Source organism: Eriocheir sinensis, chromosome 10, assembly GCF_024679095.1.
Source record: "Eriocheir sinensis breed Jianghai 21 chromosome 10, ASM2467909v1, whole genome shotgun sequence".
Classification (NCBI taxonomy): domain Eukaryota; kingdom Metazoa; phylum Arthropoda; class Malacostraca; order Decapoda; family Varunidae; genus Eriocheir; species Eriocheir sinensis.
Window position 1 is genome coordinate 2,182,284 of NC_066518.1, and position 12,894 is coordinate 2,195,177.

Genomic DNA, 12,894 nt, shown 5'->3' on the forward strand with positions numbered 1-12,894 from the left:
TTCCCTCTCCCCTTTAGCGGCCAACAAATTTTTCACGGCCCGACGCACAACTGCCGGCCCCAGCGTTGACCCTTCCCGCGATGTGTTCAGAGGGAAAAACACCGCCGGCCATATCCTCGCCCCGGTGACATCAGTTCCTATATTACTAAGGCTGAGTTTTGTCATGTGCGTGGGAGAGAATAACATTTGGCCACGAGATTGAAGATACTGACCTCTCTTCTGGTCTCTCCCTCTGTTTGCTATTGCAGGAGAAGCGATTTGTGTGCTTTTTTTTTGTTTTTTCTCTGTTTATTGGCCTTCAGCAGTGTCCTTTACCGTAAACAAATGAGAGAGCAGTCTTAAATCAACCTACGCCAGCTTGTTATGCACGGAAAGTTAACGGCCAAGGGGACAGCCCCTCAGCGTCCCTCTCCGGCTCCGCGTCACCTCCGCCCGCCAAAGCAGGTCCAGAACGAGGAGCGTGGGTGATGTACACTCTGGGGACGCAATGTTTCTTTGTCGTAAATTATGTATACTACCTTGAAACACGAGCATAAAAGGTGACGACACGTATGACTAAACGTATCGGGCTGTTGTTACGACCGATTTTGAAGACCACAGGGGGGACACGTCGGGTTGCAATGAGTGTTTTTTTCTCGTTCATGGCACAGAAGCCTTCCAAAACTAGCGCCAGGATCAAGAAACCACCCACGGAAACCTCAACACTTCTGCGAGAGCCTTTTCAGAAAGATGGATTAAGGTTTCGAAGAGTCTGATAATACGGGCCAAAGTTTCTTGCAGTACTAGAGCAAACAGCTGCTGTCCTTACCTGAAGAAGGTGCGGTAGAGAGCGGTACAAGCGGAGGGTCACCCAGAAGCCGCCTCCAGCCATCTGTCCTCCGAGGTTGCTGAAGCTGTAAACCCTCAGGTGTAACTTCCCCGCCACTGCCGCCCCGCCGTCAGCTGTCCCCGTCGCCGCTGCTACCTGCCCGGCACATCAGCACATAACCTGCAGGCCAAGATGAAAAGCCTTTATATAAAAAAGTAACGGACGCATGTGCTCCAGAATAGGGCATAAAAGGTTCTCACAGTCCAAGAATCATTACACGTTAGATTAAATAAATATCATTCCTAAAAAATACGAATGTTCTCGGTAATGATTGGCTTTATTAACTAACTTGTTTTTACTCTAATACCACCAGAATATTCAGATTTCCTCTTTCTTTCAATAAAATACCGCTTAATATTCTTTTTATTCTTTTTACGTACACGCGGCGGAAACCATTTTTATTTTCATCACACCGAGGATCGTATTCGTATGACGCCTTTTTCACAGCTTACTTTGCGTTTCATTATATTTGGACCTGAATTCAGTAGTTTTGCAACGCCTCTTTAGTGCGTGTATCTTCATGGGTTCGTTCTGTATGAAAAGAATATGTGTCAGGGAACGTTAGCTTTGATGTGTCCTTTCGTCCGTTACACTTTTATCTTTGTGTTGTGGACAGGCCGCCATGACTCGGCGTAATATACAGTTGTGTGGGGTTAGGGTTTTCAAAAGACCTTTTTCTTTTCTTTTCAAGTAGATAAAAAAAAAAGACAATGATGCGGCTCTAAAATGAAAAATGAGCATATCACGGCTAACAGACAGACGGACAAAAAGGATCACAGTACAAAGAAACAGCTTAACCCTCTTTTAATTCTGCTGGGGAAGGTAACCAGAATTTGAATGTAACAGCAACGCTCCACGGCATTCCCATTCCTTTCGACTCACACTTCCATTTCACCGACAAAGAAAATCTAACAAAAATAAATAAATAAAATCAATTAGTACACTTACGTTTTAGCTGAAGGATCATCTCTGAAGCCAGCCAGGAATGCAAGGCAGTACCGAGAGGCCTTACTACATAATACACTCTTAGCTTAACCTGTAACAAAAGAAAACAACACAGCCATTAACAAAGATCACGGATATATCATTTTAGGTTAACGTAGATGAATGTAGGTGGATTGGGAGAGGGAGGAAAGCAATTGTAGAAGTAACATGAAAAAAAGATAACGAAGAAAGATAAGATGAAAATAAATGAATGAATGATTGAATGAAAGAAAATGAGGGAGGAATCAACATCAACGTACATAAACAAGATAAAGAGGATGAATTTGCTAAACCTTTAAATTACCGGCTTTGTTGTTCACTTTTCACCTTGTTTCCCTCTTTCCCTCTCCCTCTCTTTCTCTCAAGCGTGTTTCTCCTATCCCAGCCTCTTTAATTCCCACTCCACACCTCGCCTCCTTTCTATTTCCCTTGTCAATTCATTCGTTTTCTTCCCCTTTCCCTTTCTTCTATTACCACCATTCGTTATTGTCTTTTCGTCCACATTTCCTCTTTCCCTCCTTCCCATTTCCTTCTGGTGTTCCGTTATTTTGTTTCCTTCGTTCTCATTCCTTCCCTCCGACCCCATTCTCCTTCTGTTATTCTATTCGTTTTCTTGTTTCCGTCTTTTCAATTCCTTCCCCTTTCTTCATAATTCCCCTTCTGTTATTCTATTCGTTTTCCTGTTTTCGTCCTTTTCAATCCTTCCCTCCTTCCTCCCAATTCTCCTTCTTCTGTTATCCTATTCGTTTTGGTGTTTTCGCCCTTCTCATGCTCTCCCTTTTCCCTCCCCTTCTCCCTTCTACACTTGTCCCGTTTTTTTTCTGTTTTTGTACTTATTTCCGCCCTTCTTCCTGCACATTGCCCTTCCGTTATTCCGATTCGCTATTCTGTTTCCTCCTTTCTCCTTTCCTCTCTCCTCTCCCCATTCCCATTCCTCTGTTTTCCCGATTCTTTATTCTGTTTACGTAATTCTCCCTACGTCTTTCCTCCCCATTTCCTTTCAATTATTCTGAGTGGTTATTCTGTTCCGTCCTTCCCATTCCCCTCCTCTCCCTTCCCCGTACTTCTCGTCCCGCAGGCTGATGACGCGTCGCCTGCAGCACAGCATCAATCATTCCTCACAGTTACCTATACCACAGCCATTGCTAATTCAACACAAACCACGCTCCACCTTCCGCTTCGGCCGCCTCCCGCCTCCTCCTCCTATTCCGCTTCCTCCTCCTCCTCCTCCTTCTGTTCTTCCTCTTCCCATTCCTCCTCTTCCTCCTCCACTTTCTCTTCCTCTTCCTCTTCTTCTTCTTCCTTTTCCTCCTCTTCCTTCTCCTCCTCTTCCTCTTTCTCTTTGTCTTGCTTTGTATTCTTCTTCCTCCTTCTCCAATTTCTCCTTCTCCTCCTCCTCTTCCTCTTCCTTCCTTCCTTCTTTCTTTCCTTCCTTCTTTCATTCATTCATTCCTTCCGTCCCAATCCTCTGTCTTCACCATGGCTGTTGATACATTGTGGCCAGAATACACTTAGCTATGTAAATGTATTAAAACAAGATGCCAACAATAGATAGATCTTGGTCAATGAAGGACATCGCTTGGCAGGTCGAGTAACAACCTCTAGTGACCCCAGTTTGTCATGGAAAGAAAGTCCTTTTGGTATTGGCCAAAGTTTGTTTTCCATCAAGAGGGGAAGACGGACCAACATTGCGGTGTCTGACATGATTGCTGCCCGAAGGAAAGCTGAGGGAGACAGCATTTTTGTTACCTTTGCTGTGAGTACCCCCTTTGGTCGCCAGGCTGCCGGGAAACACTGCAGCCTGGTGGTGTCAACACGCTTGCCAGCCGGCGGGGAGGTGAAAAGATATCAGAGCGTATTTTCTGCACCTTATGACAACGAAACGACCGCGACCAAAATTGAAATTCCACGAATGTGCCCGAAAACTGATCAAATCTCAGAGTTCAGCGAACGAATTCCACGACCAATATGTATTATTTTCTGGCCCCGAAAGTTTTTCAATAAATAATAAAATGATAATAATAATGCCTTCAGTTCTGACTTCACGCTGGTCAAGTTAATAATTTTTTTCTTCATATATAGAGAGAGGATGGAAGAAGTGACAGCTAAGAGGTTAATACCAAGAGATCTACAAATTTAGTACTGAAATATGGAATCAACATTTCTTTTCCTTGGTTACGAAATAAACTCAGTACCTTTAGTAAGCGGCACCAAACAAGAAAAATAGCCCTCGGTGGGAGTAGGCGCGAGTTTACAAGATCGAGTAAGGCCGATAACTGATTTTTCCCTATCTATGAAATTGAGTTATACAAAATGGATCACCGAAGACAGCAGTGGCGGTTTTATTTTATTATTATTATCATTATTATCATTATTATCATTTTTATTTATATCATCATTATTGTTATTCTTGTTGTTGCTGTTGTTGCTGTTATACGCAAGCATATCAGTCAACATGTACTCATTTGTGCTTTCAGACGTGACTCGAATAAGAAAATAAAAATAGAAACGCCAGTTGAACATGAGACTGAGAACACAAAGATCAAGGGGAAGCACCGAGAGGAAAACACGGAGAAAGAGCAAAAATAAATAAATAAAGACAAATAAATGTAATGAATGAATCTTCTGAGAACAAAACTGTCAAGAGGAAAAGACACGGTGTACCCAAAAGACGACACAGAAAGAGAGAGAAACAAAGAACACGGCAAAGCAAAAAAGATAAAAACATTTGTACCGCCACCAGCCAGGCGAATAAGACAATGAATACCAACGCGGAGAAAAAGTCACATAAGTAGACAGAAAAATTCATAGAGAAGAAATACAGGAAAACAAAGAAGAAACATAGGAGACAGAGAAGACAAATTTTAAGACAGAGAAGAAACAGTAAGACAGAAAAGACAACATCAACGCAGTGGAAAGAAGACACATACGAAGACATGAGGAAACACGGAGGAGTACAGAAAGGAGACAAAGAAAAGCATAAAATAAATCACAGGAAGAGAAAAGACACAGCAAAACAGACATCAAGGTAGGGGAGGACAGAACCAGAGACAATTAAGAAGACATACCAAGCACGCAGTGAATAATAGATTACAAACATAGCAACACGAAAATGAAGACATTGGAGGACAGACCCAGAAACGCTAAGGAAGATATGCCAAATACACGGTGAATAACATCAGCAAATCAGCCGGCACCTGCAAGCGTTTTTACCAATATCCGTCGACACTTCAACTCCCTGCATCTTGACGGTAAATAAGAGGCACTGGAAGACGCAATAAACGAAATAAACTTGGTGGGTTACATCTGCTTCCAATACACCTGAGCCTGCAAGTCTTAATAACACCCTTGACCTGCCTGTTCCCTCAGCTCTCGGTAATCTCCCTCCTCACCCACACACTCGCCCCTCTGCTCGCCATCTTTGCACGTCTCCCTCGCCCTGAGTCACTCTGTCCTCTGTTATTACGCGCGAGTGAGTGACGCCCCCATGCCATCGCTCTCACTCCGCTCCTCATTTGCAGAGTCATTAGAAAAGCTTTTTGTGCTTCGGTGACGTTTGCTCTTGTTTGTTTCTTCCTTTTTATGTTAATTTATGATCTCCACATGTCTTCAGTGTCAGATGTGTGATATCTGTAGTGCGTCTTGACATGACTTCACGTAACTCTTATCTATTTACCTATTGCCTAAACTTTCTTCATATGTACATAATTTATCACTTCATATTCTGCATTTATTTATCTTATGCGCTGCTCATTGGCATGTTTACACCTGGGCACAAATAATATATCTTTCCTTAATAACAAATAACGCAAGAAACAAACTCAATAAAAGCAATTATTAGAAGCTCTTGTCATCATCACAAAACACTTCACTGTTTCAAATGTTAGACAAGTTAAATGCGAAAGAATCAGCATTTGCTTTCCTTCCTATGATTATAAACTACATCAAATTTGAAAAAAAGCGGTTGGACCCAGACACGAGATGTTGGGTGAGGGTAAACTTTCCATAAAAAAATTATTTCCCAGTGTTACACACCCCAAAGCCATGTATTACAAAGTCAAATAAGCAATTCAAAGAACATATTTCCCCTAAAAACATACTGTAAGCTTATTTCTAACGCTGCTTCAAGAAAAAAAGAAACCTAATCAATACGAAACGGAGAAAAAAGAAGACAAAAACGAGCCCGAGGACGTGGACGGGGAGGAGTAAGAGATCGAGTACGAGGAGGACGAAGAATATACGAAAGGAAAGGTAGAGAGAGAGGATAAAGGAAGGAGAAAAAGAAGTGAAGAAAAAAATCGTCAAACTGAATCAAATAGTGGCTCAGGGAAAGTAGAATCATTATCTCGGAAGCCAGGCGTGTGAAGGAGACTCTCGTACAGTCAATCCCGTCGACAGCCATTCTTCCAATAAAACAACAGCGACAACAGCAACGACAACCTCTTCCTCCCACGCGTCTTTCATTCCATAGACATTTATTAATAATTTATGGCATTAAATCGTATATTATAGGTTTTAGAATTTACCGTTGCGAGAGAGAGAGAGAGAGAGAGAGAGAGAGAGAGAGAGAGAGAGAGAGAGAGAGAGAGAGAGAGAGAGAGAGAGAGAGAGAGAGAGATAGAGAGAGAGAGAGAGAGAGAGAGAGAGAGAGAGAGAGAGAGAGAGAGAGAGAGAGAGAGAGAGAGAGAGAGAGAGAGAGAGAGAGAGAGAGAGAGAGAGAGAGAGAGAGAGAGAGAGAGAGAGAGAGAGAGAGAGAGAGAGAGAGAGAGAGAGAGAGAGAGAGAGAGAGAGAGAGATATGCAGTGTTTTCACCATCCGTCCTTAAGTGTACTGCAAAGTTTGCCCAATTATTCAGCGTGGACGAGGGCTTGTTTGACTTACGTGACAACTCGTCTAATGGAGAAAGTTGTGTATCTTTCCGCCATGAAAAAATATCAGGAAAGCACAGTAAAACGAATCCTTTGTAAGAATCAGTCAAAAGGTGAAGTTTGATGCTCCTTTCATTTTTATTCCTTTTCATTCTTTAAATTTATATTGTTTGCTACTATTTTCACTTAAGCACATCTATAATTTCCCACTCTCTATAGTTTAACTTTTTTCGTAGTCCCAAGCTTGTCTTTAATCTCAAATTTAGTCAATAGGTGTAACTGTTTCAGTCATCGTCAGTGTCATCATATGCATCTGTTTTGTTGTCCTCATCTTCATCAGTATCTTCAACCGAAAGCACCTTTTGTAGATAAGTCTGTCTCTGTAAACAATGATGTACATAAAACTACGGATACTCATAACAGTTATGTGTGCTTGTAAGAAATCCCAAAAAGAGAAAATTCACGAATTTTTAATCACAAAACATGAACGCACACAAGTATTGGCAATTGTATATAAAGGTCTTTGTGTGTCATATACCGAAGAAACAATTGTAGTTAAAAGTCCTTGCGAAACCCGGGAGACTGAAGGAAAAATATTTAAAATCCAACGTCTAAGCGATTGCATTATGAACAACAACAACAAATGTAACTGAAGAACAGCAAAAAATAGAAATTGATACTGTTTACACCTACTGCATCGTTGTGATTATAGAAAGTGGGTAGAAAATAAGATTGAACTTCTTCAGGAACATGAAATCCAATAATAAAGATGATTTCATTATGCCAATCCCCGAAGTGTCATGCCCTCTTCCTCATACCCTCCCATTTAACTTTTCTATTCAATACCCTTCCTCTTACACTCACCGTCCACCCAATGCCTTTCCAACAAACTTCTTTTAAACACATTAATACCCATCACCATACAACACGTGCATCTTTCTCCTTTTTTCTAATAACAACCTCCAATTAGAGCACATAATTACCCAGCAAATTTATTCTTTATGTTGAAGGAGATAGACAACGGAACAAGCAAAAAAATATGATGCCCGTAACACGCTGCTCCAATAAAAAAAAAGGAAAGTATATGTCTCAATACTCCCTTTCTGGTAAAAGGGTGAAAGAGTGAAAGGAGTTACGTAATCTTGCATTGGAAAGTTGGATAGTATAATATGTAATGTTGATCTCAATAGAAAGTCTGTAGTAACACGTGCCTTCGCCCTCTCCTCCTTTCCACCTGACATCACATCCTTTCCATTACTCAGACAACCCTCTCTTCCCTCAGCCTTGCGCCACACTCACCCCATGACGCCAGGAACACGCATGAGAGCAAGACAAACAAAAGAAAGTCAGTCCTCCATTCCTTTTGCTTTTAGAGAGCAGTCGCATTCTCCTCCTTTATCATTATCTACGACGAGGTCTGTGTTGTCTAGAGAATGAGAAATATCGTCATATATTTTCCTGGTTTGAATTGATCAATATATTTATCTGTCTACCAGCGTACCCATCAACTAAATAACCAGCTAGTCTATCTATCTATCTATATATCAATAAATTTATCTATTCATCTGTCTATTATTTATCAACCTATCCATCAATATTTATCTTTGTTCCCACCAATAATAGAGCCCGTATATCAGTTACTGGTACACAATATACATCCTCCAATCTATATATGTAACTATCTGTCTGTCTGTCTCTGAAGCAACATGGTAAACAAAAGGAACTCCACGAACAACTCTTTCCTCGTTCTTTCACTCCGCTGCACGGAAGTCGAGGGTCCTTGCTGCTGACACTTCCCCCTTCCTCCACGGTAAATATCAAAGCGCCAAAGAAAAATATGTTCCTCTCTCTCTCTCTCTCTCTCTCTCTCTCTCTCTCTCTTGTTCATGTTTCTCCTTTTCCTCACCGTTCTTACCGTTGACTATGTAGTTTATATTTGTTTTTCGTGCAATGCAAACTACATTTTTTTGTGATTATCTCCGTGATTACGAGTGAGAGAATATGTAATACGTTTTTCCCCTCCTTTGCTTCACATCGGTCAGTCTGATTCCTGTTCTATTTCTGCGTGTAGGTAACCTTATATACTTTTTCCTTGTATCAGTTTATTCAGTTCTAATGAAGTTGTTTAACACGTCCAACAGTCTGACGTTTACTTGTTATTTTCAGTTGTTACAGACGCCACCTTCATGAAGCGCAGTATAGAGGGAAAAAAAAAAGATCCCACCGCCAGCACACTCACTCGAAATCAGATACCTAAGCTTTTAGTCTGAGTGGCCAACGAAAATATTTCTTCACCACTTTTTCAAACCATAACTACTTCCTCTGCATCACAGAAATCTATACTTCCATTGAACAATAGGGGGACCTGAATAAATAAAGTGACCATTAATATCATTTACCCAATTACAAGCCTTACTACTTAAAGAAGTCTGTGAGTAAAACCAATCTAATTTACAGGCAAACACATACGTATATTTTCCCTGCAGTGACCCTCCATCTAAGTTATATAGGTAGCGAAAGTTAACTAATAAAAAAAATGCACCCGATATGACCCTTCAACTTGCTATCTTATACGACGAGAAAGAGAGAATAAGTTACTTTCAGCATCTTAAAATTCTCCCCGCAGACTCCGCCTCACACTAACTCGCCACTGCATTAAGTTGGCAACGATGCACTAAACTGATAAAGAGAAAGAAAAAGTTGCCCCATTTCCTATGAGCCCTAACTTCTGTATGCCTCCCAATGAATATCCTCCGACCATAACTTAAATGAAATGAAGAGAGAAGGAAAAACGTATTCTATCTAACCGTTGCACTCTCGAGGCCTCTTTCGTTCGACTTTCGGCTTCGTCTAACTTTCGTTCTCACCATTTTTTTTTTTTTCGGCTGGCTGCCCCGACTTGAGGAGGCAATAACTCACCCCGTCTGCAGCTGGTGACCTTGACCGTAACACACACACACACACACACACACACACACACACACACACACACACACACACAGACACACACACACTTCTACCCAACCCTCCCCCCCACACAGATAGATAAATAGGTATATGGATCGATAGATAGTTTTTAAAAAATCATCAAACCTTCGCTCTCTTTTCTCTCCAAAATTATGATGGAGGGAATCTTTCAGTCTGGATTACGTGAGGAGGGTTATGATAAGTAGAGAAGTGGAGGAGGGGGCGGCGGGCAAGGAGTGGGTGGAATAAAGTGGAGGCGGAGGGGCTGTCACGGCCCTTTCACCTGTTCATGTCTGTAAGCCAATCATCCTCTCCTCATCCCTTCAACTTTATCCGATCCCTACTGTCCCCTCTAGGCAGCTTTCTCTCTCTCTCTCTCTCTCTCTCTCTCTCTCTCTCTCTCTCTCTCTCTCTCTCTCTCTCTCTCTCTCTCTCTCTCTCTCTCTCTCTCTCTCTCTCTCTCTCTCTATCTATCTATCTATCTATCTATCTATCTATCTATCTATCTATCTATCTATCTATCTATCTATCTATCTATCTATCTATCTATCTATCTATCTACGTGCCTACCTAACGCTCACTTTCCCCTTTATACCTTGACCATGGGCTAGTATTATAATGATAGATGAAATAATAGAGCAAGATAATGCACTTTAGGCTTGCAGTGAACATATACCAATGATCTTTTAGAGATAAAAAAAAAACACATGATAATGATAATAATGGTGATAATGCTAATGAAGGTGATGATGTTGATGATTATGATGGTGGTGATGATGATGATGATAATAATGATAATAATAATAATAATAATAATAATAATAATAATAATAATAATAATAATAATAATAATAATAATAATAATAATAATAATAATAATAATAATAATAATAATAATAATAATAATAATAATAATAATAATAATAATAATAATAATAATAATAATAATAATAATGTGTACTTGTAGCTACAAAAATAACACTTAAAAACATAAAAATATCGGCACTTATCATGGAGCATACATATTTTATTCATGGACTGTGAATGGATGTATGAATATTAATTGCAATGCCATTAAGAAGAGACCCGGGCTGCATTTTTTTTTTACTTTTATTTCACTTTTTTTTCTCATTCGATTTTGCGTGGACGGAATGTTTCATTATAATATCAACTAACTAGGGTGTTTACCGTTAAAAAAAAACACTAATATGCCTTTTAATGTTTTACCAATCATCGACAGAAATTATGCAGGAATTAAATTATTTATATGCACGATGGTGGAAGCATTTTTAAATCTTATTATATTATTGTTTTTTTTAAAGCATATAAAACGACGTTGAAATTTTTAGCACTAGTCAGTCAGAGATAGTAAACGATGTGTGTGTGTGTGTGTGTGTGTGTGTGTGTGTGTGTGTGTGTGTGTGTGTGTGTGTGTGTGTGTGTGTGTGTGTGTGTGAGCATCAGGACAAAGACCGAGATGTCGAAATGACTCTGATCCTGATATTTAAGCTTGAGAACGAAAACTCTTAAGGGGCGAGGGAGGGGGAGAACTCGGAGCAGGAGAAGGAGGCGGTGAAGGAGGAGGAGGGACGGAAGGAAAGGCTATGCATGTTAATGAGTGTTTAGGCGCCTCTGTGGTAAGGCTTTGCTGTAATATGGGTCAGACAATGTGTGTGTGTGTGTGTGTGTGTGTGTGTGTGTGTGTGTGTGTGTGTGTGTGTGTGTGTGTGTGTGTGTGTGTGTGTGTGTGTGTGTGTGTGTGTGTGTGTGTGTGTGTGTGTGTGTGTGTTACTTAGATAAAGAGAAAAGGCTATCTTGGAGGCCCACGGAAACTTGTGCTTGCATACTAAGTGTGTGTGTGTGTGTGTGTGTGTGTGTGTGTTTATGTGCGTGCGCGTGAGTGCTTGGCAACGATGGGATGGAGTAGACAAGAAAGACAGGAGAAGAGGAGGAGAAGGAAGAAAGGAGGAGGAGGAGGAGGAGGCAGAGAAGGGAAGGACACAGGGTGGAGCAAAGGAGATAAGCATCGGAGTCGCCTAACACCGACGACAAATCTCTCTACACCTGGATTAAGACAACGATTTCAAGCACAGTCTTCCTCCTCTTCCTCCTCCTTTTCCTACTCCTATTTCTGCTCCTCTACCTCCTCCCTGTAAACGTCTCCACGAAATATTTTTATCTCCTACAGCACTCACCGAAGTCAGTCCTGCAGAAAGCCTCTCGTTCCTCCGCGGGTCCTCATGCTATTTTCCAGTCAGAGTGACCTAATAAAGTTTTCATTTACCGGCGCAGGGGGAGGGGGGGGGGGGGGTTATATCTGTATTAAAATTATGAAAGTTGCCAATTTCGAGAAACGTAAAAGAATCTTGGTCTCGAAATGTTGAATTTTCACTCCCTCCTCCACCCTTCTTCCTCCCTTCATATCTCCTTTCTTCCTCTCTCTCTTATTTATTTCTAACTTTCCAATCTTTGCTCTCTCCCTTCTCTTCCCTCTTCCTGCTCAGTCTTATTTTTCCTTCCCAAGTGGTCATCTGCCACTTTTCTCCCTCTTGCCTGATCTCCTTGATAAGGGTCAGAAGATATATCAAAGTGAAGTTTGGGACGGCCCCCGCGCGTTTAGCTCAGTTCCTTCCCCCATCTCCCCGTCAATATCTCTTCTTACCCTCTCTCTTCTTCTCTCCCTCTCTCCCTCCCTTCCTCCATTCCTCCCCTCTTCTTCTCTCTCTATCAACGGACCTGAGCTAGGAAAGTTTTCCAATCCGACGCAGCACTTGTCCCGGCGGCGCACACACGCACACACACACACACACACACACACACACACACACACACACACACACACACACACACACATAACGCACAAAATATTAACAGTACGATGAATAACGGTGAAAGACTTTTATTCTAGTCACACAGTTACATCACGCCGAAGAATCTCAAACACGACGTGCATGGAGGTCCACGTAAAGGAAAGCATTCGTGGAGTCATGGTAATTAGTATCATTTGGTATTGGAGGTTTCCGAGCTAACCTAATACAACGTGAGCAAGTTAGTGCTAACCTAATGAAACCTAACGTATCGCCTGTCCTAGAATGACCTAATCTCGTCCAACCAACACGCTAGATGGTGACTGATACATGAGTTGTTGTGAGTTTGTTTTGGCTCTTCCTAGGTCACAGACGCGCGTGACAGTTGCCGCGGGCTCAT

General features: G+C 41.3%; 1 long non-coding RNA gene across 1 annotated transcript in view; it reads right to left on the reverse strand.

Annotated features, from left to right (window-relative positions):
- The window catches only part of LOC126996436 (uncharacterized), a 183,896-nt gene that overhangs the window by 123,388 nt on the left and 47,614 nt on the right, over nucleotides 1-12,894 (reverse strand). Inside the window, exons 3-4 of the long non-coding RNA XR_007751162.1 lie at nucleotides 1,817-1,904; nucleotides 809-988 (exon numbers count right to left, since the gene is read on the reverse strand). This is a non-coding gene — a long non-coding RNA (uncharacterized LOC126996436). The remainder of the gene's footprint in view (nucleotides 1-808; nucleotides 989-1,816; nucleotides 1,905-12,894) is intronic.